Source organism: Ursus maritimus, unplaced genomic scaffold (assembly GCF_017311325.1).
Source record: "Ursus maritimus isolate PB19 unplaced genomic scaffold, ASM1731132v1 scaffold_18, whole genome shotgun sequence".
In the NCBI taxonomy this organism is placed as follows: domain Eukaryota; kingdom Metazoa; phylum Chordata; class Mammalia; order Carnivora; family Ursidae; genus Ursus; species Ursus maritimus.
Genome location: NW_024424230.1, coordinates 28,091,039 through 28,116,916, shown reverse-complemented (window position 1 = coordinate 28,116,916; position 25,878 = coordinate 28,091,039). Strand labels below are relative to the sequence as shown.

The window sequence follows — 25,878 nt, the reverse complement described above, 5'->3', positions numbered from 1 at the left end:
CTGAGAGATCATTGCTCTGAAAACCAATGGGGAGCCCTGGAGCTCAAGCTGGAGAAAGAAAAAGGGGTGGGTGACTGACCTGAATCTTTGTTTAACACAGTGTAGATTTTTTAAGATTGGGTGTTGAATGAACTTGATTGATTGTCATTGTCTTCCTAAAAATCTAACAGGTGGCAAGCAGCTCTCTAGGTGATTGGTGGAATCATTTGGTTGGGAATGAATGGGTCCCGGTTTCATCGTATTTATATTACAGGGGGTTACAATGTCCTCTCTTCTTGGGAGGGGTATGGCACTCAGCTGTGATAGCAGGGGATGACCCTAGTCTGGCAAGTGTTTGTCCCCAAAACTCTCTAGGGCTCGTGAATGCCTCTGAAAGGAGCCCTGTTATTTTCAGAGGTTTTGGCTTCAGGGTGGTAAGAGTTCATCAGTGTCTTTGTAACTTTCCCCCACATCTTATTTAATTGGGCTCTAGACATGATGGATGAGCTAAAAATAGCACATGGGAATGACCCTCTCTCCTTTATGACTCAGAGATAATCTGTAGCATTTCTGTTACTAGTGGTTTTGAGCTTCTCAGTAGTTGCTTTCAATAGAACTGCTAGAAATCATGTTCTTTCTTTGGTGTAGGGCTTGTGTACTTCCTCATGCTAAGTGTTTTGATTGATATGTTGCATTTAAAATCCAAAGACTTGGACGAGAAGAGATTTCCTAGGGTGACCAGTGCCTTTCAGTTTGTTTAGACTATCCCAGTTTTAAAACCCGAAGTCCTGTAGCCAGGAACCCCTTCAGTCTCGGACAAACCAGGACAGTTGGTCATCTTATTTTAACATTTGAAATACGCAATATTTTTTAGAAATTGGCTTGTTTTTACAGAGCATAGAGGTAGTGCTTTCCCTTTCCTGTCCCCATGACAAATTGCAGTAATTTCTGGGGTCTCTGTCATAAAAACCAAAGATTATCTGGATGCTTGTAGAAACTTCTGAAATTCTTGCAAGAGAATGCAACAGTTCGAATTAGGCTCCACTTAGAAAGTGAGGCTTTGCTTTGGAATCTGGTCTCCTCAGCTTTGAAAATGAGTATCTTTGTCTTTGGCCACTGAGATGGCTAGTTCTTTGTGTATTGTTGGATTTTTGTGTGGGTGGGCAGTCTTGAAAACTGTGGTAACTGTTTTCCCTCCATGCCCCTCACTGCCAGGACTTGAGCAACAGCCCACAGTTAGGGTGTGCAAACTCGAAGTCATTACCCTAGAACGATCTGCGTTGTCCTGATCAGGTATGACCTTACATACAGCCACAGGACTGTTCCCAACGATAGCCTTCTGCCTCTTGGAATGCCCCAGAATAAATTCTGGATTTTGTGACATGGGGATGATTTTGAAGCTTCAATGTACAAGGGACCTCCATGCTCATATCTGAAATTCTCAGGCTTGTTGTCCTCACCCAAAAAGCTGGATGCCCTTTGTGTGCTTTATTGGAAAGAGAGGGAAATCGCTTCTTCAAATGTGTGACTTACCGAGTAAGTGTTTCTAAGTCTTAGAGATTGGAAGGGAGAGAAAGGAAGGGGAAGGACTGATATTCAGCCCACAGTGCTGCATTGTGCTGACACTGTATTGGGAGGGTCTACACAAATTTTAAATTCCCAAGAGCTTGCTTCACAACTGTACTTCTCCATCCTTCCTACCTTTATTTACGCCCGGAGCTGTTACTTTGCAGAAATGAATGCATAAAGTTGTCAGTACTGAGTTTTAATCACTTGATAGATGATAGAAACATTCTCTGATCTCTATGGGATTAGAGTGTTAACTTTATTACTCTGCAGAGTTCCTGTTGGCTTGAAAAGAGAGAGTTAGCAAAAGCCGAACTTGAGGTGGAGAAGTAGAAACCTCGCTTACCGTTTCAGTGCCGTGAACTTGCAGAATTTACTTATTTGTATGAATGTGAAATACATGATCAACTTGTGTTGGCGGAAAGGACAAGGAGGGCATTTGGTAAGCAAAGATCAGTGTCTGACTCTAAAATCCAGTCTTCTGGATCTTTTTTTTTTTTTTTAAATAAACTCTATCCGCAGCATGGGGCTTGAACTCATGACCCTGAGATCAAGAGTCTTGTGCTCTACTGACTGAGCCAGCCAGGCCACCCCTCCTTTTTTTTTTTTTTCCAATGAGGCAAGTCACTCATTGAAGAAGTGTGCATGGAGTGGCCCCTGGGACTCAGGTCCTGTGTTGGGAGTGAGGAGGGAGGCTCTGTTGAGCTGATCCTTGAGTTGGCAGAAATGCCCACTTGGGCATCACCTGAATTATGTGCTGACTTAGAGCAGGGGTCGGCAAACTATAGCCTGTGGGCCAAATCTAGCTCCTTGCCTATTTTTATGCAGCCCACAAGCAAAGAATGGTTGGAAAAAAATCAAACAAAGAATAATATTTTGTAACATGTGAAAATTACATGAAATTCAAATTTCAGTGTCCATAAATATAGCTTTATTGGACTAGAGCCACATCCATTTGTTTACATTTTGTCTGTGACGGCTTTTGCACTAAAACGGCAGAGTGGAGTGGTTGTGACAGAGACTGTATGTCCCACAAAGCTTAAACTATGTACTATCTGGCCCGTACCAAAAGGAAAAAAAAATTGTGCATATATGTGTGTGTGTATATATATATATATATATATATAAATTGTGCATAAATATATATATATAAATTGTGCATATATATATATATATATATATATATTTGTTGACCCTTCATTTAGCGAAAGGACATAGAGTTTCAGGATAACAAGGAATTTGTTTGGTTTTGTTTTTAATGAGTCCGCCTCCAAACTTGGAGGCTGGGGGAAATTGGGTGTTAACATCATTATGTGCTTTTTTTTTTTTTTCTTTCAGACCAATTAATTTTGTTCAAGTCATTGTTTGACAGCCTTAGGCAAAGACAGCTCGTATTGGATCCCAAATGATTTTCTTTTTCATTGGTTTTTGTAAAAAGCACACTCCTTAGGATAATGATAGCATTCCTTACATATCACAGCTAGTGTAAGCTAACTGTATTTCTGCTTGTTCTGCTGCTTTGGGGTGAAGACATATACGTGTGCCATCCTCAAGAGCTTTATTCCAAGTTTCAAACCTAACACCGGTCCTCCAAACCGGAGAGCCATTATAGGTGTTCAGGTAGCATGACCCCTTGAGTCGTAGGATGGCAGGAGGGGACCCGTGAAGATACCCCGTCACTGGCTCAAGGGTGCATGGACTCTTTTTAACCAGGGGTCGGGTCACCTCTCTTCCATATGAAATTAGGATGGCCCCTGAAATGCTGTATGGAAGTGGGCTTGTGATGACTGAATTTATGCTGGGTGTAGGAGCGACATTTGGTGAGACGTGGGGGCTGAGAAGAGCATTCAGAACATATTCCAGCCCTCAGAATTGTCCTTTGGATGGACCTGCTTTGCAGATGGACTCAGTAGAGGCAGCTTGCTCCTTACCATGACACCAGCATTGTTGCGTGTTAGACTTACCCAGACAAGTGAGGAAGTAACATAAGCTTCATGTAGTTCCCTTCTAGGTCACTCAGTCAAAACAACAGAAAACATGAGACTGGATCTCTAGAAGCAAGTTCAAGTACAGCACGTGAGCACAGAATGTTCCAACAGTGACGGGTTTTTGAAAGGCTCTCAGCTGGGCAGAGCTTAGCAGCTCTCCTCTTTCCTGAAGACTTCCCGTGGGAGTCAGGGACTTCCATCCAGGTTCAACAGCATGAGAAGAAGAGGGGACTCTTAGACTGGCTCCCTTCAGTGACCCAGGCTGGAGATGAGGGGTGGGAATCTGCACCAACTGGCTTCGTGGCTTTGCATCCAGAGTATAACTGTGTTGAATCCCCAGTTTCTTTATCGGCCAAATAGAGATGATAATTTCCACATGATGTGACTTGATGGAAGATTTTAGGAAAAATGGGTAATTGACAGAGCACACATCATAATAAATAGCTCAAATCTGCGGAGCTATGTGGCCCTCTGCTAGTTCTTTTATATGGATTCACCTTCACTGTTAGTCCTTACAGTAGTCCTGCCAGGCAGATAGTACCTCCTTACAGATGAGGAAATGGAGGCTCCTCTGCTTCAGAAAAGCAGGAACCCAAAAGGGCAGGGTTGGTCTTTGAAGCCGGTTCTTCTCTACCCTAAAGTTAATGCTATATTCCGGTCCCTAAGCGACCGTACTCTAAAAGACTGCTGGAAGGTAAGGATCTAAGCACTGGGACATTTCTTGCACACCTTCCATATTCGTTAGGGTGACAGGATCATCATCTGGTATATTGTCCTTAATTCCAGTGTTCCAGGATGTTGGAGAGAAAATTCAAAGCCTCATGAGTTAAAGTCTTGTTTTTTTTCCTTTGTTCTGCTTACGAATTTTTATTTGCTTTTGACCAAAATACAACTTTTATTTCATTTCTTTGGATTTAGTTTCCCCTTTTCCCAGATGCATCAGGAGAACCTGTTTCCTCCAACAGCAAGGACTTTAACCTTGTATCTGCCAGCGGTCTGCATGGTCCTAGAAACATGCTTGTGATTTGTTCCTGGCCATCCCCCCTACACCATCTTCATATGTGTATGGAAAGACTCTAGCGTTCTGCTCTGAGCACTCCTGACCCTCTCTTAGGAAGTTCAATAAATCAGGCATTCATTTACTCATTCTTTAAATGGTAGCTTTTTTGTGCCAAACACAAGGTATGGATGTAGATGGGAAGCAAGGTTGGCCTCAGATAAGTGGGTTTGCATTTAAGTCAGTAAGTAATGGGAATGCTCAGTGGGCTTCGAACTGGGGAAAGGGAAGGGTCAGGGGCCCAGGGGACATAATGACAGTGATGCAGGTGGAGAAACTTAACAGGGGAGCCTTTAGGTAATACAGATGTCAGTGAGGAGGACTGCACTAGGGTTCTCCATTTTAACGTAGGGTGCCGAGAGGCACATTTCTCTCTTGACCCTCTGTGGTGATAGCAGTTGGGTGTATCAGGTAGTTGGAAGGGGGTGTGGGGCAGGGGAAGAAGGTAGCTCAGAATGCCTGACACCTGACTGCTGTACCCATTATCTCCTCTGCTCTGGTGATGGCTCTGGGCATCCAGCATAGAGCCTTCCACCCTCTTTGTGGCTCGGGTGTCCTTCCCTTGCCATCATTTTGCCCAGCAGCCTCTCCGGTCGCTCCTATGTACATTGCTTGACTGTGGGCTTGCCCTCCCTTCTTCCAGGGGTGAGAAGGTGGTGTTTTCAACTTCTGGGGGTATGAACTTTTTCTCCCCACAACCCCCTCAACCTGATAGAGTAGGTCTCACCAGCTTTTCTTCACAAGAGGCTGAATTTCACCTCTTGTTTAATTTTATGTTTTCTCTCTATAATTTTTTTTTAAGGGGCACATTCCTATTTATTCATCAATGTGCCTGAAAATTTTGTTTCCTGATAGGTTTCTCCCTAGTTATTTTATAGCTAAAGCCGCATGAAGGGTGGTGAGTGACCCTCTCCACAAAGTATTTGTCTCCAAGGTGCAACAGGTGACATTTGACATCTGGAGCTGAAGGTGTGGGGGAGAACAGTGGACTCGGGGATGGGAGCCCTGGACACTAGCTCTGTCTCTGTCACTAACAATTTCAGCAAGATTGATTCATCTTCCTGGGTCTCAGTTTCTGCATGTTAAAAAAAAAAAAAAAAAAAAAAAAGGAATGAACCCAAACCAGCTTTTGACCTCTACAGCCTTATTTCTGTTTAAAAACTGGAAACTTTAAGAGCCATTCTGCTAGATGGGGCAAGTCTTTCTCTTTAACAAAACTAGTTACTATGAACAAAATTTTTGACCTCTCTTTGGATCCGCTGTTCCATCATCAGATTATTTCCTTTCTGCCCCAGTGTCAAAAGGCCCACGATCGTGGGAGCAAGTGTCGGAGTTGAGTTTAGAAAGTGGTGAGATTTACCAAACTTGTGTTCCATGACGATTTTCTGGGAAACTTTGGTTCTTCCTTCCCTTCTTGTATTTTTCTTTTTTTCCCTCTGTATTTGGGATTCTTTGGGGTTTAAAGCACCTTGCTAGCTCTTTTCCTCTTGGTTGTGACATTCCCTTGGGAGTCAGTCTCACTTTGGAGACATCCCCAAGGAATATTCTTTGGTGAACACCATGGGATTGCAGATAACCTGGCAGAGTCCTCAGGCAGGGAAACTGTGTTCTGTTCTGATGAAGAGCCATTCATTCCCTGAAGTAAGGAATAAGGGATCTGTTAGCAAGAGTCCCTGCCCCGAGAGTGGGTTGGAGGTCAGATCCCCTGTATTCTGGACCAGGTTCTTGGTCTTTGGTGGAAGAGAAGCAGGGCTCTGTATGACCTGAGGCAAGTTACTTAACCTCTTGAAACTAGGTCCCGATTGTATGAAAATCAGGGGTAATAGCAGCATACCTCCTCCTTGGGGATGGAAGGGCCTGTGGGCACTTAGCACCACCGCTCACTCAGTGTGCCTTACTCTTGTTGGGCTAGCGTCCACCTTATTTGGCCACCCACAGGACCTTCCTCTCTGCAGGCACAGCTGGCCCACAGTGACCTGCAGTGGTGCCGGGCCCCTGAGGGGGGTGTGGGTTGTCTCAGAAGCCCCTGTTTCTTTAGGCTGACCCCGCTTTCAAAGTGCTACAGGCTGTGTTGAATTATGTTCGCGGGCCGCAGTGCCGCTGTCTCGTTTCTGATGCCTCCACAAGCATCAACGAATAGAGCAGACACCGGTGGGTTGGTTTTTGTTTGGTTTTTTTTTTTTTTGGGTGGTGGTGGTGGGGATTGCTATGGTGATTTATTTAGAGATGGTTCAAAGGTCTTTCATCTCTGTGGTCATTTATCTGCTGAACTAGGATTGCTGCTGAGCTCAAAGCTTGACTCAAAATGAAAGTGTTTAAACAGTGTCCTAAGAACGACCGAGTAGGGTTGAGTGGGCGCTGCCTTCTCCCCTGGCTGGGTTTCCAGCATTTGCAGAGTCTCCCCCTTCTCCGTCACTGCGATTTCACATCCTCAGAAAGTTCTCTCAGAGCTGCATTTCCGGCTGCTCTTCAGTTACACTGCCTTTTTTTATTTTTAATAAAAGGCCAGAGAACCAATCCCTTTTGGCTCTGCTCTGCCCTGTCCTTTGATTCTTCTGATTCCTGCAACTTTAAGTTCAAACGTCCTGCCTTCAAAGCACCGCCATGCAGGGCGTCCCAGGCCATCCCAGGATGTCCCCTGCCTGCCTGCCTTGTGCGTGAGACATGAGTGGCTTTGGCCAGGAAGTCGCTGGGCCTGGGCGAGGGCACAGGCCGAGAGCACGGGGATGTGGCAGGGAGGTTCGCAGAGCCTGGGCCCCAGGCCCTGGTTCAGGCTCCTGACTGCATTATAGATAGAAAACAAACAGCACGAGCCAATGAAGTCTCCTGCTGTTGAGGGGTTTCTTTATTCGCAATAAACTAAACACTGAGTGTGATCCTTCGCACGTGGCCAAACTGCTTTGAGGAAGGGGTTTCAACTGGGATGGTCTTCGGGGTGACTTAACTTGGAGAGTGGCCCTTGAGGCTCTGGGAAGCACCCACCCCCCAACCCTGCACCCCCAACGAGGAACCAGTGGCCAGAGGGAGAGGCTGCCAGAGGGGAGAGCAGAAGTTCAGTGGAGCCCAGTCCCCGGGAGTCATACAGACAGACGCAGCATGCAGACACCCACTTGGGCTCCCAGTTGCACCCAGCAAGTGCCAGAGTCTGAATTATATGTCCTGGCTGGTGAAGCCGTGAGCCCTCTGTGCAAGCTGAGGCCACTGTCTGAGCGTGTCAGAACACGGCAACCAGAGCTCCGCGTCGTGGGCAGGTTTGGGCTACAGACATTCTAGGGCTCCTTCCAGCTTTCCATCCTATTCCAGGGAACTTGCCCTCTGAAGGCGAGGGGCCTCCCTGTATACCTGAAGTGTGCTTTTCTCTCTGAAGTCCCAGGTTTGTTTTTTTTTTCTTCCTGCCTACCCCTCCCTCCCTGGGCCGACTTCCCTCACCTCCCCACCAGCCTATGACCTCACCAAAGGAAACAATGAAAGCCTTTATTTGCTCTGAAAAGTCCAGGCAGTTCCCATCTTGCTACCTGGCCCGTGAGGCCGTTTGATAACCATCATTAGTATCAAATGCAGGTTGCTCCAGTGTATTTTCTAGACCTTGTTTATTGTGTTTTCCCCCAGACCGTCTTCTTTGCCTCCCACAAGTTTCTAGCCAGCCTCACAGTGAGGAATCAGAAGTGGGGAAGGGGGAGAGAATTCTGGGAGGGAGACAGACAGACAGCAGCTCTAGGTGCAGCACCACGCCTGGCCAGTAAGTCTTCATTTGCAAACACGAATGTCCCCAGGAGTGCGGGCAGCTTTTTGTGCTGAGGCAGTTGCTTCATTTGCTTAGTGTTGTGAACGGGAGCTCAGCTCAGGATTTGCAGTATTTTTCCTGATAGCCTGGACCCCCAGAGAACCACCCGAAGGGAGTGGCTTCTCATGGGGATCATGGATGTAGCTAAAGGGAACCTATTTTTAGCACATAATAGGAATTCCCATGTTTCCATCCCTGTCCTTTTTAGGGAGCGAGGAGGTGAACACGTCTGTGTGGGTGTGTGGCTCTTCCTTGTGCCTTAGGTTCTGAACTTCCCTGTCCTACTGGGTGGTTGCCACTGGATGGACGGCGGGTCAGCATTGTGCTGGCATTTGAATGCCGGCACGTCATGAAGGAAGCCAAGATTGGGAGATCCAGAAAGGGTCTGAGACGTGGGGTTAAATCCATCGAGGAGGACATTGGCTGGAATTTGGCACCAGCTCAGGGAGCAGGGGAAGGCTGAGCACAGAAGTTGTAGGTCAGAAGAAAAGAAGGGGTCCATGGTTGGGTCACCTTCCAGAATCACGGAATTCACTGAGAGTCGGAAGAGCCTCTGATATTTCTATTCGACATCCCTCCTAAACAAACAAAAGGTACCTTCTGAAATCCCTCCCGGATAGTTATTTGGCAGCTGCTCTGTGCCCCTCCGGGAGGAGACTTGGTGTCTCTTGAGGCAGTCCTGGGTTTAGGAGAGCTCTTTCTTATATTGCACTAAAGTCGTCCTTTTCAAGCTCAACTACTTCGAGTTCCTGAAACTGTTCCTTGGAGTCCATGGTTTCCTGGTGCCAAACCACCTTGATTCCTAGGCTAGAAATGCTGGTTTGTCATTGTTTCTCCTAAAAGGCATAGATGGGGAGGTGGGTTCTCATGGAACAGAGTACAGGACCCAGGACCAGAAGGTGGTCTGGCCTTGCAGAACACCAGGGATTGTGACCTCCTCTGCTGTAAGCACACTACTTCTATTAACAGGGCCCTGGGCTGTCCCAGCTTTTTGGCAGCTTCATCGTTGGTATATACACTGAACTCAAGGTCAAGGAAACTCTAATTTAATTTTGCCTTATGCTACTCTTGCTGGTCTAAATCAACACATTCTACATTCAGTGGGTTTTTTGGACGAAAATTCAGGTGTTTGCATTATTCTTATTTTCATCTCTTTGTGCAGAGTTCCAGACAGAGATGAGAATCACATGATAGTCAGATGGTCTTATGTGGGTCTGGACCCTACAGAGGGCGCAGAAATAAGGCAACTTTGCAATGTAGATGGCCGTCTCACGCAGAATTCCTCTTCTCTGCTTTTTCTAGTAAGATATCTCTAGACCGCTCTCCACCATCTGCAAACGGCCTTCTTCGATCTAACAGAAAGGGTTGTTAAAAGTGTGCTGTCAAAAGTAAAGTGTTTTTTTCCTCGGCTATTGTGTAAGCTCTCTGAGGACAGGCATTATATCTTTTAATATAATATTCACTTGTTTTACTTCCCCAGCCCAGATGTTAAACACATTCATGTTAGCTCTGTGCCAATGAAGATAATTCTATGGAAGACACTCTTCTCTATCAAAACACCTTCTCCCTGGTTAGCCTTGTGTATTTTGCCTTGGTGCCTTAGAAACATCTGGAATCTTTCATCGTGCTGCCTTTTTTTTGGTGCACTCATCCTGATATACAGCAGAGCTGAGGCATCTAAATTCTATACGGATCTATGGAGTCGTACGGTGTGTTGAGCCTAAGTGCTTGTGTGGGGTATAGAAAGACCTTATTAGAAAAAATCGATCTCAGGGCATTTAGGGAAAAACCCAGGGCAATGTAATAGACTGCCAAAATCTATTGCAGATAGTACATAGTGTGAAGAACTGGTAGCAGCCATCACACCTGCCTGCACCTTTACAAAGTGTTCCTATCTGCCCAACTGTTGAGTCTTTCTGGTTTGTTCTTAGGATAGTTCCGTGAAGTAGCTATTGTTCCTCCCTGTTTTATAGATCAAGGAAGGGTTTTGGAGAGTTTTTAAATGGCTTACCCCAAGTTACAAGAAATTACCGGGAGGGAGTGGGGGTGAAGGGAGCCTCAAACCCTCATCGGACCCTCAGGTCTCCAGGTTCCCAGCAGCAGGAAGCGATCAGTGAAAGATGCACTCTAGCTGGTCCTGCTGAGACATCTTCCAGGAGAAAATCACTGAGTCTTCGCCATCCACCTGCTTGTTCCTGCTGCCCGCCCCTGGTGCAGGCTGTGGGTGAACCTGGGCATTGTGGCATCTGCCCAGAGACTCACAGCCCTTTTTTTGACTGCCCACAGACGTCTCCCCACTGGAAGACATTCAGCCTGGCACCCAGGCAGTGAGGCGTGGTAGCAGGTGACAGCCGACAGCACGGCACAGGGCTACGGGAAAACAGGCTTACCGTGACTCAATCGAGCAGCTAGTTACAGTGCTCTCAAAAGTGCCCTGGCTCAGACCGAAAATGCGGGATGCACAAAGAGCCCCTCCAAAAAAGACTCCGGGAGCACTTTCTGGTCTGAAAAACAAGGGAGGGTTGGCTACCCCATACCAGGGGCTCTGGGCCCAAAACCCTGTTCGGGCTTTAATGAATGAATCCCTGTTTTCTCGTATTTAAAAAGGGATTAATACTGTCTCTCTTCCTTCCGCATCCCTTTGAAGACAATCTGAGCAAATGCTTCTGCAATGTTAAAAGTGCAGTGGAAGTACGAGGTGCTCTTCTGCGAACGGCCCTACAGTCGGTTCCTAACAAACTACAGCCTCTAATTAAACTTTTTCCATGGCTTCCTCCAATATCCCTCCGTGCCTGGCCTCTTTCTTCGCCTGCTTTGAATAAAGCCCCCAGACGTGGCGGTGACAAACAGCAGCGGCAGGCTGGACGCGGCCAGCGGCCCGGTCCAGATACCCGCCACATGGTGTAATTGCCCTTTGTGAAATTCTGGGGTGAGAGGTCAGCCCTCTTTGCCCATCTTTGTCACTTCTCAGTCATCTGTATCCTGGTGGCGGTTGTGTTATCCCAGTACCCTTCCCCGACCCCCGCCTCCCCCCGCTTTCTCCTGGAGCCCAGGAAAAAACCATCTGCTGAGTTGGCTTTCAGAAGATTTTTTTTTTTAAATACCAATTTCCCTTTGTTCCGAGGCAACCTCCAATCAGAGCTGGGGTCTGCTGGGTTTGGCGAAAGGCTGGTATTGTGTTTCGTGCTCCCGGAGGAAAGGTTGTCCACTTGCTTTTCTTTTTGATTCGATTCCCTGCCATTCTGTAGGGAGACAGGGGTTGCAGCTGCCGCCGTCAGCTGTAAATAGGGGACCCCCTTGTTTAAGAACCTACACGTTAATCCTGCGGCAGGGGGAGGGGAAGAAAAACCAACAAAAAACAATAACAAAACAGACAAAAAAAAGAAAGAAAATCAGCACGCACAGAGGTCTTTCTTCCTGTTCCTGCTTCATCCCGTAAGTCACGCAAGATCCTACTAGATGCTTAACCTCGGGCCTCGCTGTCGTTGAGGTTTTCTTGAAGAGTTTTTGGTGTCTAGCCTCTTCTGTTTCCTGATTTCTTGCTGAAGAATATGAACTGCCCATGAGCGACAGAGGAGCGTCGTTCTTTTATGGAAAACCTGAATCACAGAGAAAGGCCATTGGCGGGCAGGCTGCTTTCCTGGGCATGAGAGCGGCTACCGTTTGGTACTTGGAGTAGCTGGGAACTTTGCCAGGCATTTGACACGTATTGTCTCCTAAATCCTCCCCACAACCACAGTGGAGATGTTATTATCCCCATTTTACAGATGCATAAAATGAGGCCCAGAGACCTCCAGTCACTCGCCTCACGTCTGAGTCGGGAGGCTGTGATCCAGCGTGCTCACCGTCTGAGCCGCCAGGCAGCTGGCCCAGGGCTGCTCACACAGCCCTCGGGCGGACTGAACTGAGCGTGGGAGCCGGAGGGCCTCACCTTCGGAGGCTGCCTTCCAGAACACCTGTGGGTGAGGCGCTTTCTCAACGCTTCCATTTCTCTGTCTGTGACACTGGAACCACAGTCGCTAGACGCCAGGGAACCCAGGGAGAGTTGGACAAGTCTCGTGAAAGCTTTGTAAGCTGTTCAGTCTCTGAAGCTAGGGCTTTCTCTTATCCTCTTTTTCTGACACATTCCACAAAGTAGGTACAGCTCCTCTCCGCAGATGTAGGAGATGCTCTGACACATCGTCTCAAAGTTATCCTGCAGCTTTGGCGCCTGCCCACCCTGGACTCACTCCCATCTTTACTCACGGGCCCCCGCGAGGTGTTGGCCCCCTTATAGTCACATGGGTGTGTCGTGCTTCTTCCTGGTGGTAAGAAGAGGGGTCAGCAAGTGGACATGTGCCGAATTCCATAAATTGGTGAAAATCCATGAAATCCATAAGGCAGTTTTGAAACATGCCATCTCCTCCCTCTTCTCACTGTTGGGCTGGGACTATGACCCCGAGCACCGGAGGGGCCTCTGGGTTCCCCTAGAAATGGAGTATAAAATACAGCCAACACGAGAAGAGAGAGAGGGGAAGGTTAAAGGTTTCTCTTTTGCTTCCTCCCGAGGATATAGACTTTTCCTACATAACTTAAAATATGTGCATGTGTCTGTATCGATTTTAATATCTTGAAATATATTGTGAGCTCCTATTAATGTAGATTATAAGAAATGTAGCAAATTAGTTGAGCAATATACTCATCTATAGACTCCTTGTTCAACAGCCTACTCTATGAAATGAGGTAATTTTTATTAAATGTTCTTTACTTTCCACTACAGTCCAGGAGTGAACACAAATCTCAGTGAAGGAATTAGAGAGAGAAGACTGGGTGAGGGGGTGGCGAGCCCACAGACTGGGCAGACATGGGGCCAGGGGTCAAGAGGAACTGTCCCTTCGCTCAGGTCTGCCAGCTGACTCGGGCTGCATGCTGGGTTAACTGGGGTCCCGTTCTAGTGCAGTGTCAGCCAAGGCTGCAGATCCCAGGGTTGTGAGAGCAGGAGGGGCAGGGAGAAGTAGGAAAGGGAAAATGTTGGCTTCAGAACAGTGGGCTCTGCCGGGCGTGAGGAAGATGCCCTATCAGAGTCACAGAGCGAGGATGAGCACCCCCGCCAGTGGTGACTGTCCCACTTGACGCACTCTCTTCCTGCATCACTAAGCCATTCACTAACACATGCGTTCGTGTCATCAAAGGTATTTCTTCAATAACTATTGCATACCGCGCACTATTGTGGTGATATAACTGGGTGTTATCTCTTAAATGTCCTAAGAGGGGTAATGTTGTCTGCCTGACTTGCAAGCTCTAAGTAGCAAATAAGACAGATAAGCTTCTCCATAGTATCTCCAATAGGAAGAAGGATGCCAAAATTCTCAAAAAATACCTTGTAGTTGACTGGTTCTTTGGTTGGGTGATAGGGACAGTCTGTGACTAATTAAAAAGGAAAACAAGAAGCAGTGTGTCCACTGTGCAAGATGGGCTGTGAGTTGAAGGTGTCCATTCTGTAGACACATGTGGCTCTATGGTATTGATGTATTTAATCAGTGGGATGTCCTTGGGATTGCCAGCAGAGAAAGAGGAAGCAAGAGAATAGTAAGGCTGGCTGGAAACCTGAAAAATCACTTGTCACACAGTTTGGTATTGGGACCAGAATCCAAGAAAAGCAGTAGAGGGGATAGAAGTGGAAAGGGCTGGTATATTGGGGTGAATCTGGTGCAAGGAGGGAGGCTGCCAGAGAGATGGCGACTCCCGGGGGAGGAAGGGAAGGACAGCATCTGGGAGAAGACGTGTGCAGGGGGTGAAGGGTAGGAAATTGCATGTGCTTAGGGGCCATGTCAGCATGTTAAGGTCTGGGGGGAGGGGCTGCCTCCGAAAGGCTCTAGTGGTCCAGTTAACCGTTGCAGAGGAAGGATGAAATAGTGGAGACAGTGGGTAGTGCTGGTGCAGCCTGGCTTGCGGTCCTGGAGCTTCTCAAAATTGTTTGGCGCATCACCCAACGTACTGGCAGGTTCCTGCTGGCGTGGAAGCCAGTGCTGATAGCTATCAAGGGGCAGGAGTACGGTTGGGTCTGGAGAGGGGCTGCTGCACGCCAGGCCAGCTGTGCCCCTTCTGCCTCCAGGGAGGAGCAGGTGCTGAACCTCTGGATGCCTGACTTTCCTTCTGACCTCATTCCTGAATGACAGCTGACCTTCGCTCCCAGCGTGAGGCCTGTAGTGGATTCCTCTCTGTCTGGGCCTGACTGCAGAGGGCCTGTGGCTGCCTCTGCTCATCTCCTTTAATGCACGGAGATAATCGTTGGTCCTTGCAGACTCTTTCTCAGAAGAGGACAGCTCAGCTGTGGGGCGTCAGCCTGCAGGCACTGGAGGCAAGGCCAGAGGGGAGGACAGATATTCAAGGCAATGGTCCAAGTCAAATCTATACACGTCCGAGAGGGACCTACAGGCACGTATGTCCTTCTGCCGTCATATTTCTCTGAGGAGCTCTAAGAAGGTCGTGCGGTCTGGTGTCTGTTAAAGAGAAGCAGGTGTTATATGCATATACGTGTGTGTGTGGTGTGTACAGCTTCTGGGAAGATAGATTTTGCACACAATGTAATAGATCCCTGACCCAAGAAGCAAGAGGTTAAGTCTCTGGCCTTAACCTAAGCCTTAACCCTGGGTTTCCTTGTGTGCCTCTTGTTCCTTAGGGTCCCATCTTGAAAGCAAAAGATCCCAAAGTCATCTTCAACTCTGATATTCCAAGAAATCCCCCTGTAAATACTGATTCGTACAACTAGGTGTTTGTGCATATAACTAGGAGACATATTAATATATAGATGTGATTTTATTTCATCATCAATGTAATGATGTGCATAGCTTTTTTTTTTTTTTTTGGAATAGCTGCCTATGGGTATCAAATGCATATTTAATTGAGAAGAAGTAGACCATATGCAGCAACACCTCATATGAAAGATGACCAGGAATGAAAAAGGAGGGGAATCATGTGGGCATCTGGACAAGTGAAAGAGTGCAGAGCCATTGCTCCCAATTTATATGGACTTGTCTGGCCTCCAAAGAAACCTCCAAGCTTCCTGTCTTCCTGGGGAGGTCCAAGGGTGGTGCCCATGTTCTGCGAGATGCTGAGGTATGTGCAGAGCCCAGGGAAGGATGGAGGAAGAAGGGAGACGTGGATGGACCTTGAAAAAAGCATAGGACTGAGGCAAGGGGGAAAAGTAACCTGGGCCATTGCATGATCCCCGTTCACGGAGCGCTCACAGCGTGCCTTCAGGCTGCCTAGCTGGTCGGCAGAGTTTACCTGGAAAATCGGGAATGCAGAGAAGCCTCGGAGGGCCAGATTAGGGAAATCTGACTTTTTTTCCTGAGTGCAATAAGAAAGAAATAGAGTTGCCCACTCCGGTGCTGGGGAGAAGAGCGTGGTGGAGTGTGAGGGCAACTCTTTAGGAAATCATGCTATAGCCAGCGCAGGAGGGAGGCGAGCCCAAAGGTGGGCAAGAGATAGAGGTGAACTGTAGCACCCAGTGAGGTGAGGAAGGGCCCTTGGTGTTTGCTGTTACACAGAAGAGGCCCAGAGAGCCATCAGGCAGGTGGAAAGGGGCCGCCTCTAACATTCTGATTCCTGGAACTTAGAGAAAGCTCGGTCATTTTCTTAAGAATTCATTGATTGGTTTTCTAAAGAATCTGTAAGTGTCTTGCTGACACTTAACAAAAGTTGATTGGAAAGTGCCTTGAGAGAAGAGCTTAATGCATTCGCACAGGTTTCAAATCCAGTCGTCTTGCCCTGGGATTTGGTTTCCATGAGCAGTGCCGAGCACCGGAATGCCAAAAGTAAGGCGTTCATCAACTTCATCTTCTTGTCCCCTTACAAACTCAAGGTGGACGTCTGTATGTCAGGGTCATTGCTCATGGTGTAGGGAGTTCGGATTTCATCCGGAAGGTTCACTGTTCCTGGTCTGTTCTGTTTTTTGCTCTGCTTCAACACCCAATTCCTCTGCTACCGCCAAGTTCCCCAGCTCGGCACAGGGATCAGTAAATCTCTTCTTTTGCACGAAGCTTTTAGGGAAATGGGGGGGAAAAGCCAGCATCTGTTTGCCTCCACCATCATCTCTCCACAGACCTTTTTTAACCACTTTACATGCAACCCACCCATACACAATGTGGAGGAACAAATTGCACTTTTTCTGTGTTAGAAAGGAACAAAAATGCATATGGCTATGATGGGGAATTTCCCCCACCCTCGGAAGATGGGGGAACAGGGCAATGGTGTGAAAGAATGAATTAGTTATGGCAAATCTTGTTAGTGTCCATTGTAAGCAGAGAAGCTAAGCCATCTGTGGCCACTTGCAAAATTGTTCCTTGTTTGTTCGGGCTCCCCACCGAAGCAAATCTTTGTGGCTTCTGATAATTTGCATACTGTCACTTGTTTGCCAACTGGAGGGTGTCTGGACATGTGTATATGAGGGGGCATCTGTGTGGACATGTATGTGTGTGCTGAAAAGAACCCACTGTTGGTATGCTGTTGAAAGAAATGTCTGGGGGGCTGGCTTTGACGGAGTTCTGGGCTTAGGAGGAGAGGAAGGAGTCTTGGGGGATCCTGTTTATATTATTTTTAGACATTTCTACTCAACATCTCCAACTGCCTTCGTGTGTTTCCATCCCTCACTGCCCCCCGGAGTCCCTTGTTGTCCCGATTCCTCTCCCCTCCTTGCCTCAATTTCTAAGTTCTTAATTGGTGGTGTGTGTCCTGGGAGAAGCAGAGCATGTTTCGGGCAGCTTAGCATCTTAGTTGTAAGCGACCAGTGTGACCGAGTCACGCTGTGTCGAAGATGCTGCTGTCTTACCTCCATCCATTCTAGATGGTGTTTACAGTGGACCTCCCGTAGACGAGTGGTATTCCAGATGCTGTAGGGGTCTAAGGGCTGCATGACCTTTATTACCCCCGTCTTCAGGGAGTTTCCGTGATAAGCAGCACATGTTCTGGAGGTAATGAGTGAAGGAACTGGTCACTGTGGTCCAAAATGGCCACTGAAGGCTTTGCATCTAAGGGCCTGTGCAAAACAGATGATTGTGTAGGGTGTCTGCTCAGGAGGGCTCCATGCTAGACCTCTGAGATGTCCAGGCTGGCCGAAGAAATTGGCAAATGCAGATCTGCAGAAATCATACAAAAGTGCTCCTGCTGCTTGTCATCAAGCCATCCTAGGGGAAGGGTGATATAAAGGGATAAGGATCTGAGGTAAGAGTCGGAGTTCTTCAGCATTTGTTTCTAGCTGCATGGGTAATTTATTCTCTCCGTCATGATGGCGGCTTCCTTGGCCACACTGCACCTTGCTGTCTCCTTTGTAGAAAAGGTACCATGCTCTTTCCTTCTCCTTCTCTTCCTCTCACTTTCCTTTATCCTGGGCAAACGCTGACAATAAAGAAAGCTGGTGCTTTCGTCTCTGTGGAGGACCTCTTTTTGTACTTCTGCATGTTAGGGTGGCATTCTCCGTAGCTATCTGAGCGGGTCACACTGCCTCCTGCGGCTTGATGGCTACACGCGAAGAATAGTAAAGATAAAGGAACCCTTGAAGCCCATCAGAGTCCTCTCCCTTTTACAGATGAGGAAACAGCCCAGATGAGGGATGTTTCACCATTTGTCCAAGATCATATGGCCAATCAGTGACAGTCCGGAAAAAAGACCATTCTTTCTAGTCATCCCAACACTGGGTGCTAAAAATGAGACAAGACACTTGATTGCTGTGGCCACTTAGTGCCACTGCGTGGGATTCTGCCTGGCCTATTTGCTTGACCCATCTCATGACAGCTTGGCCCTTCTCTCTTGAACCCTCCTGAACCCACCATGGCTTCGCCCAGGAGAATCAGATAAAGGAGGCTTTTATTTCCCAGCTTCCATGTGCTTGCAGCATTCAGAGAAGAAGGCCTGGCAGTGGGAGTGGGGTGGGGAGAAAACATTTGTCTTTCAGTACTGGCCTGACATGAAAGCCTCACTGATGGGCACTTTGAGAACCCCGCTAAATAATGGCCACAACCAAGACAAAAGATAAAACTGACCCACTAGTTATTGCGGTTACTTAAACATGATTTACCCTGCATTATACTGGCTGGGACCTGGGGGTCTTGTTTCTAACAAGCCAAGAGACAGCACAATTAATTACATGGGAAGGAGCGCTATCAGACAGCAAACTAGTCACTGCGAAAGAAGAGGTCCTTAAATATTCCCTACCTTCCTCAAACCCTGGCAGAAACACACAGAAATAGCACAGCTCACATACTGGTGGACACAGGCAAGGATGGGGAGGTGATGCGTGCTAGAGGTCCTGAGCAGCATGGGGGATGACCTGGAACCAGGGAGGCTGCGGGGGTGGGGGTGGGGGTGGGAGTTTGGAAGGGGACTGTCATGTGATGTGGCTGAACGGGGAACGTCAACCAGGGGCTCTACATTTTCACTGCCCTGGTGGACCTGATTTCCACCCCGTGTGTGCATCTGATAGTTCACAGGGGCCTCTAACCTCAGTGACGTGCCCACTTGTGGTAGTTAGGATGTGGGGGTGGGGCGCTAGAGTAGAAGGAAGGCTCGAAGGTGGAGAGGCCAGTGAGAATGGGGACCCAGTTACAGGACGTGTCCCGTCCACTGTGACAGGCACAGCTTTTGAATCATCTTGTAATCTGCAAGCAGATCCCAGCAGCCTTCCTCTGACTGGAGTTGCCTTAGGGATGTCGCCGTATCTCCCCTTGGTTCAACGTTGTGGCCGGAGAAGTCAGCTCTGGAATGGCGTGTGGAGCAGGAAAGATGAGAAGGTAAAGCCTGCAGGGTTTGAAGAGGGCAGGGCCAAAGGTTAAAGGAGAAAGGTTAGCAGCAGGCGAAGACCCAGGATTGAAATATTTGCTGAAGGCTGACAGGCAACAGAATAGAGGCAGACAAGTGGCAAATTCCTATTTTCTCCTCAAATTGAGAAAATATTTTGAGTGGTATTCAGTCAGACTGCATAATGAGTGGGGGTGGGGGCTGGAGATGGAGAGAGAGAATATGAGTGAGAGAGAATATTACCAGATTACTGCAGGAGACCAACGTGACACAGAGTTCAAGGAGTTGTGCAAACGGGCCATCCTCCCTTGGCTCCTCATGGGCCAGCTCAGCCTTCATTTCTTCACCCACTCGTTCAGCACGTGGTCACCAAGGCCCTCCTTCAGCTGGTGGGGCTAGAGGCTCCCCATGGGAGTTAGCGACAGATAAACAAGACAGAGGCCAGTCCTTCCTTTCAAGGCTAGGCGGGGATGGATGGACGCACTCAATTCCAACACAGTCTGTGACCTTGACTTGATGCTGTTAACGGTTCTTCTCCTTAAAACCTACATCTGGTATCATCTGGGTCTGTGCACAGTTTAGTGAATGCATTATATAGTCCTGCATCCAGGAGATGATATGAAGGGAATTGGTGCTTAGTGGGGTTGTGCGCACTGCCCGAAGAAGTGGGTAGCTGTGTGTGGATGGGGGAGTCTGGGTGGGGGCAAGTGGTTAGGAGGTAAAGCAGTTGTTTCTTGACTCAACCAGAGCCCGCTGCTCCTCCTCCGTCCTGCCTGCTCTTTCTTGTAAGAAATGGCTGCGGTGTTCAGGAGCATGAGTGCGTTTAAGTTTCCCTGCTGGGGGTGGGAAGCACCGGCGGTCTCTTCACCCGAATATTTATGAATCGCAACAGCTTAGGGCTGGGAAGGCTGGGAGGGTCCCTTTGCAGAGAGGAGCCCACAGAGGTGAAGTGACGTCCCCACGGTGACTTGCGAGATTGTGGCAGAGCGGGGACCCTGCCCCAGCTGCCTGACTCCCCAGCCAGCTCTGGGTATACTAATGCCTCTTCCAGGAAGTGATGACTCAGATTATTTTCATCAACATCTCTCACCCTTACCCCCCTCCATTTTCTTCCCACAGACACCAAAGCCAATAATAGACCAAAGCAGTTTCAATTTTAGGCAATTTCCTTTTTTACTTAGAAATCTATGGTTAGTCAGGGGTGATGGTGGCTGGGGGAAGGAGGCCTAAGCTTCAGAGGGAATGAGCTTCTCCTGGCTGTCAGGTAGCCTGGAGGAAATCAGGACCATGGAACCTTCATGGAACCTTGAGTAGGATTCTGAAAGAGTTCTTCCACTCTGAAGTCCTTTGGCTGTAAAGTTCAGAAGGGAGTCTTCGCCGCCCCCTGCCAATTCAGGGCCCATTCCTGAAACTAAATAAAATTCTTAATGTAAGTTTTAAACTTTAACAACTAACTCATGTGAGTAGTTAACAAATAATTTATAAGTGGCATTCCAGGCTTCTGGATTTTTGTTCCAGTAGTCCTAGGTACATATTACTTTTTTTTCCAAGAAGGTAGAAACTTTGCTTTGTTGTAGGGCTTGAAGTTGGAAATCATTGAAAGAGACTGTAAATAATCTAGTAATAATTGCTATCTCTGACATTTTGTGTATTAGGCTCCAAGCTTAAGCCCTTTACATACAAATGTATACAGCAACCCTAAGAGGTATGTCTTATTATTCTTCTTTTGCTGATGAATAAACTGCAGCCCCGGGGGCTCAGCTCGCTTGCCAAAAGGCATATAGCAAGCACATAAGAGAGTACTCCAAGTCAGGGCACTCTGATCTTAACATTCATGTTCTTTTTTTTTTTTTTTTTTTTAAAGATTTTATTTATTTGACAGAGACAGCCAGCGAGAGAGGGAACACAAGCAGGAGGAGTGGGAGAGGAAGAAGCAAGCTCCCAGCAGAGGAGCCCGATGTGGGACTTGATCCCAGAACGCTGGGATCACGCCCTGAGCCGAAGGCAGACGCTTAACGACTGCACCACCCAGGCGCCCCTAACATTCATATTCTTAATCACGAAGCTATATAAGACCTCCCATTTGCAGTTTGGAGGTCATATGCTGTAATAATACAGCTTTTAAATTTCATTAAGTGTTTGAGTCCAAATGGCATGTACTTGAAGTTTATTAAATTTATAAGGTATATAAAGACTTCATGAAGGCCCTGTTTTAACAAATGCCTTAAGCCACACAACTGTGTGCTCTGTTACATAATTTGTTTTTAGACTAATAGGTAGAGAAGAGCCCAAGATGAGGGAACCTGGCTAAATTGTTTTGTATCAGCTACATTCCCACTCTGGTTGCTCCTTTTACGTTCTGGGGTCAATGGGGAGATAAATCCCTTTGCTGTGGGTGTCTTCATGGGGAGGGGGAAGACTGTGGAGATGACGGCCATCAAAGGATCTTGGGAGGTTTAAAGTGTTATCGAAATGCAGGAAGAGAATATGTTTGTTCACGGCTTTTATTTATTTTATTTTATATTTTAATTTTATTTTGTTATGTTATTTTGTTAATACTCTAAACAACCTTCAGTCTCACTTTTCAGATCTTTCTCTTTGAGATCCTTTTCCAGAACTTTCACTTGGGTAACTAGAATGAAGCCTATTTAGTTGGACTGTTTGGGTAGTTCAGTGTTCTGGTTCTCAGGAAGAATTATATATATTTGACTCAGGTGTTTGGTCAGGACGTGCGTAGGAATGTGTGTGTTTGTGTGTGCATATTTTGATACCCAAACACAACCATAGTTTCCAGTTTTACTGTCAGTGTCCTTATTCCTGTCACCCGCTTTGGGGTAAGAGATTATGATAAATGATACCTGCGGAGGTTTCTGTTTTCAAGACCTTTGCATCCTTTCCAACAAGATATTGTTGCCAAATATCTTGTATGGTTCCTGGAGATGCTTTCCAATGAGATTCTAAGCTTGCTGTTCTAGAGGCAGTCTGTGCTGAATGGCCAGCGTCCCCTTTCAGTCCAGGAGAGTGGGAAGTAGGCAGACTCTCTCTTTGTAGGAGCCACTGTTGGAGATTTCCAACTGTGTGATTTGAGGTATCCAGACTGTTCCCTCCAACTTCAACAAGAACAAGAATCACTTAAGCAACCCCTATTGTCTCAAAACACCTTCACGGTGAAATCTCAACCACTTTCATAAAATTAGATGTGAAGGAGACCCATGCCAATATTCCCAACAGACACTTAGCCAGCCTCATCCGTGTTTTTTGAGTGGCCTTTCCATTGTTGGATAGTTCTGGGCTTCGATGCTGCTTCCCTTATTGGGTCAAGTAGTCTTCTTTGTAACCCTACTTATAGTCCTGTCTAAACCTAAAACACAGAAGCTATGCTAGAGAGTTGGTGACAGTTTTCTAAGACCCCAAACTAAAACCCAGATCATATCGTAAAAAAGAGACTGGATTTGAGGGGAAGTCCTTAGAAGTACCACTCATGCGTCCCCATGTTTGTCCTGCTGTCACTTACTAGTTTCACTCTAAAGAATTAACGAAGGGTATCTCAGGAAGAAAAACAAAGTTTTCTCTCATTGAAGACTCATTGCTTAGAAATATTCTAAGTCTGAGAGACTGAATAATGCACTTCTTCTCTATTGTGATCACTTTGACACAGCTTGGCTACTTTATTCAAATTCCTGTGTTGTACTGGCTGATTTCTTCCAGAGAGCAGGGCAGATAGAATGTGGGGAGTAGAAGCCCTCGTGGTGTTTGGTGACCATGCACTATTAGAAACTGGCAGTTCTCAGAGCTGGCCATCTCCCTGGGTATCATCACATCTCTCTACGACATTTATTTATAGTCTATTAAAAATCACAGGAGGCATGCATGTTTGGGAAAAAAAAAAGTTGATGTTTTGCTTCAAGTGCAAGTAGTCAAATTTAAGGTGCATCTGGGTACCTGTTATTAATGTCCCATAGTGATCATTTATTTGTTCCAGTAACATTCGATGAGTTTGGATTCTGAGGTAGTCCTTGTGCTCCACGTGAACAATATCAGATCAAATAAGACGGGTCGTCTTCCATGAAGAATCACACAAACTTGAGTGAGATAGGGAAACAAAGTGGAAATTACAAAATAGTGTATTAAACGCAGTGAACAGAAACGGTTCTCCTCCTCTCGATCACATTGGGGTCGGGGAGAGAAAACTTCAGGGATGGACGTGAGGTAACCCTTGAAAGTTTTCAGGGGCCAGAGGAGTAAGCTAGAGTTAAAGAAGGAGAACGGCCATTCCAGAAAAAAGGGATAGCCTGTGTAGAGGAATGGGTGGTGAAGCAGCAGATTGATTGGATTATAGGAAACACAAGTAGTTCTGCTCAAATTAATGATGCAGAGAGTGTGTTGGGAGCACACACGAGGGCAAACCATGGGAAGAATGCAGATAAGAACGAACTGGTATTTACTGGATCTTTCCTGTGCGCCAGAGAGAATTCTAAGCCCTTCACATGTATATATCATGGAATCCCCATAAAAAACTAGGAGATAGCTACCATTATTATCCCCACCTTACAGAGGGGGGAACTAAGGTTCAGAAACCTGAAGCCATGTATATATCATGTATATAATTCTAAGAATTCTAAGCCATGTATATATCATGTATATATACATGTATATATCTAAGCCATGTATATATCCATGTATATCATGGAATCCCCATAAAAAACTAGGAGATAGCTACCATTATTATCCCCACCTTACAGAGGGGGGAACTAAGGTTCAGAAACCTGAAGCCATTTGTGTCACTGAACTAAAAAGAGGTGGAGTTTGGATTTGAACCCATGAAGGCTGGCTCTAAAGTTCATTCTGAGTTGCCGTTCATTGGGCTTGGTGTATGAGGAGATTGGACATTATCTCAAAAACTTGGGTCTATGTTAGACACAGGAATGGCATGGACAGAATTATGTTCTGGAAAGGTCAAATGGGAAGCCATGTGGACAGAAGGTCGTAGGAGAGAGAGGCTAGAGAAAAGGAGGCTAGCTGGAGGTCTTTGACCTAATCTAGGTGAGAAGTGATAAAAACCTGAAACACACTGGTGACAGGAGACATCATCGGAAGCGAATTGATTCAAAAGGCAGTAAGCAGGTAGGATCTGCAGGACTCAGTGGCTAATGGGATTTGGTTGTTGACTGAGAAGGTGGAATTTAAGTTATCCCTTAGGTAAATGGATACCACCATTCACAAAGAAGGGCAGGCTTGGAGAAGGGATGCTGAGGCGATTCAGTGTGATTCCTGTTATTTCAAGGGCCCATGGGACACCCATGTAGCGAGCCTGATAGGCAGCTGAAGATATTTGAGTTCTGCAGAATGTTGTGGGCTTGGCATCTGTTAATAGCTGAAAGCATGGGTGTGGCTCAGTTTGCCTGGTGTAACAGGCGGAGTCTGAGGACTGTGGAGAGAGCCTTGGGGATCACAGACACTTCAATGGTAAGTGGAGGGAAAAAATAAAAATGTTTTCAAAGGCCGATCTGGCTGGAGCAGGAGAAACCCCAAGAAGTGCACAGGAGTGTGTGGTTTGCATAGCTCAGGCTTTGGCAAGACTGGTCGCTGTGATTTTTGGGAGAGTGTTTTCAGTGGCACTGTGGTAGGATCAGAAGCCAGCGAAGAAGGGGATGCCAAAAATACAGTGTAGACCAGTCCTCCAAGAATCTTGCCTGTGAAGTGTAGTCTTGCCCCAATGTGAGTCACCTTCTTGAAAATACATCCTGGAGATACCCGGAATAGAGAGGCTGGGACAATCTGCCCTTGGTGTATGGGTAGTACTGAACTTCTATCCCCAAACACACATTGAAGAGGACTAGTTTTATTGTGGTCTGGGCCTGATACTATGGAATATGAAGGAAAATTATATAGCATAAGTTCTGCCCTCAAATAATTTTTATTCTCGTTGTAGGGATAAGACAAATATGCAAAAGTAAGAGGAAAACCTTGCTAAGCTACCAGTCAATAGGCTATCAGAGAGGGGAGAGATCAGAGTTTGCTGGAGTCCTTGGGGATGCAGGAGTGAACTCTGTCCTAAAGGCTGGAGCCAGGAAGGATCAGGGAACACGGCATGAGCTTTGATGCAGAGATGCGTGGGGTGGTACGTGTGGTCTGGGGAGGGAGGCAGTGAGGAGCCCAGCTCGTGCCTCTCAGACTTAAGGCTTTTCTCTAGTAGTTTCCTTGACTGTATGCCTTCGTCCAGACTCCTTCAGGAACTTTCCATGTGCTCCCAACTTGTGTCATTTAGTCTATCCATCCAAAAGTCCATCACTCCTGCCACTGAGGGGGAGGCATTTTGATGTCCGATCCCTGCTCATACTTTTCTTACTCCCCCAGCAGATCTTTCTTAATTTTGGCATTGCCCAGTGGTCCAAGAGGGCTATATCAAGGGGAACGGCGAGAAAAACTGTGGGTGAGGGTGAGAGACCGAGGAGCTGGATGACTGGATCATGCCGGCAGCCCTTTACAGAGGAGGCAGACATTGTTCTAATGATCTACGGCCATGTAACAAACTACCCCACACTTAGTGGCATTAAAACTATAGCCATGTTATCATGTTGTCCAATTTGTGGATGAGCACATTGGGGATGGCTCATCTCTGCTCCTTGAGGACGGGCAACTCAGTTGGAGTGGCCAGGACAGCATGAATTTGCCGGATGCCGGATTTGCTAGAGCCTTGGCCCTAGCTGCTGGTGGGGTCTCTTCAC

The 25,878-nt window shown here is 47.0% G+C and overlaps 1 protein-coding gene across 2 annotated transcripts in view; it reads left to right on the top strand.

The window, feature by feature from the left end:
• LOC121103251 (SET-binding protein-like) overlaps positions 1-25,878 on the top strand; it is a 103,693-nt gene that overhangs the window by 20,957 nt on the left and 56,858 nt on the right. The window lies entirely within an intron of this gene.